Source organism: Rhagoletis pomonella, unplaced genomic scaffold (assembly GCF_013731165.1).
Source record: "Rhagoletis pomonella isolate Grant_MI unplaced genomic scaffold, Rhpom_1.0 Rhpom_scaffold_00003, whole genome shotgun sequence".
NCBI lineage: Eukaryota > Metazoa > Arthropoda > Insecta > Diptera > Tephritidae > Rhagoletis > Rhagoletis pomonella.
The window spans coordinates 43029177-43031341 of record NW_023458557.1 but is presented as its reverse complement, the minus strand read 5'-3'; positions in this window follow the sequence as shown (position 1 = coordinate 43031341).

Here is a 2165-nt window from a genome sequence, read left to right as displayed (position 1 = left end):
CTTGTGTGCGAAAACTCTTCTCCAAACTAATAAAAATAAAGCACATATTCAGTCAATTGCTGGAGGAGAGTTTATGTATATTGGCATACAAAAGTACTTTGCGTCCGATTCGTTTACGTTTTTAAATGAAAAAAGTGAAGTTTTAATAGACGTCGGAATAGATGGTTTAAAATTGTTTAAGAGTTCCAACAAAGTTTTGTAGCCAATTTTGGGTTCAATTGTTGGACTTCCGAACGAAAATCCTTTCACGATTGCCTGCTTCTCAGGAAAACAAAAGCCAGATAACGTAAATCATTTTATGAAAGAATTTTGTGAAGAAGTAGCTTATTTGAGAGAAAATGGCTTGAAAGTTGGTATGTTTAACACCACATTAAAAAAATTTAATATCCGTATTTTTACATGCGATTCCCCGGCGCGTGCTTTTATAACTAGTGTTCAAGGTCACAATGGGAAAAATGGCTGCCCTAAATGCAGTCAAATCGGCAGCTATGTAAATAAGAGAGTGTGTTTTTCTAGACACACGAGTGACCTAAGAACAGACATATCTTTTAAAAATAGAGTAGATAAAGCTCACCATAATTTTAAATTTTTACAACAACAAAATATACTTGAAGCAACAAATTTTGGAATGGTTTCTCAATTCCCCTTGGATCCTATGCACCTTGTCGACTTAGGTGTGGCTAAAAAACTGTTAAATTTGTTACTCAAAAAAGGAAATATTACCCAAATGAATGAAAAATTTAATTTCGTTTCTCATTGGGTACCATCTGAGTTCGGAAGGGTGTGTAGAAATTTAGATGATATCGGGAATTGGAAGTCCACAGAGTACAGGCAATTTTTGTTGTATTCGGGAATATTCGTATTAAAAAATAGCATTGATGACGATTTATTTTATCATTTTATTTTATTGCATGCCAGTATACGCATTCTCTCTCGTGAAAGGTCCTACAAAACAGAAACCAATGTAGTAAAAGGATTATTACAAGATTTTGTTAGTTCGTTTGGAAATATATATGGTGATCATTTGATAAGTTTTAATATTCATGGCCTTCTTCATTTACCTGATTGTGCTAAAGAATTCGGACCATTAGATTCTTTCTCCGCCTATAAATTTGAAAATTTTATGCAACGTATGAAAAAAATTATAAAAAGTCCCACTAATATATTACAGCAACTATTTTTAAGACTCGAGGAAAGAAAAAGTTTAGAACAAAAGCAATTAAAAATTGGACAATTTTCGATTAATCCTAAGAAAGAGAAAGACTCGTTTTGTTTTAGCGAAATCACAGGACCTTTTAAAGTTATAGAGTCGCGTTTGGAATCGGGAGAAGAGATAGTAATTGGATACAGTTTTAAAGAATTAAGTAATTACTTTAATGAACCCTTTGAATCTTTTTCTTCTTTTGGTATTTTACTTGCAAGTGGACTGTGTAACGAAAAAACAAAAATTTCCAAAAGTATTATTAAGTACAAATATTTTTGTGTTCCATTTGAAAATAAATTTATCTTAATTCCCCTTCTTCACCACCTCTTTCACGACTTTTCGAACTAGTTATGTTTCATTCAGCCTTATCGCCAACTCCATGTGAATAAAACGTTTAACAGGCAAAACAAAAACAAATTGGGAAAAATTGTTTTTGTTTTGCTTTATAATTTTTGGGAATATTTGTTCACATGAAATTCATAATAAGGCTGATTAAATTGCTTTATATTAAAATTCTAAGTCTTATACTACTAATAATTTTTTTTTTGTTTTCAATAATTTACATGAAATTCCCATTAAGGACATGGACAAAGCGGAAATAAATTCCATTATTTTCGGGGATTCTGAACCGGTGGCCTCCACATCAATGGGAGCAAGGAAGAAGGTGAAGCTTTCCTCCCATTTCAACTTTGCTTCTCATCAAGGTAAATTGTGATTAAGATAAATATTAATTAAGTGTACTCCGTTAACCGATTCTTCTCCGCCGGTGTCGAATCCTAATAAAGGTAAAATGAAAACCATTTGTTGGAATATTTGAACTTATCTATTCTTCCATTGTTACAGATGTAATGGAGATGTTGCATCATATTTTTAGTAAGCAGTGTGACCTAGAGGCCCGGATGGACAAGATAGAAAAGAATGTATGTAATTTCCTCTCATTTTGTTCATTTATTATTATTAT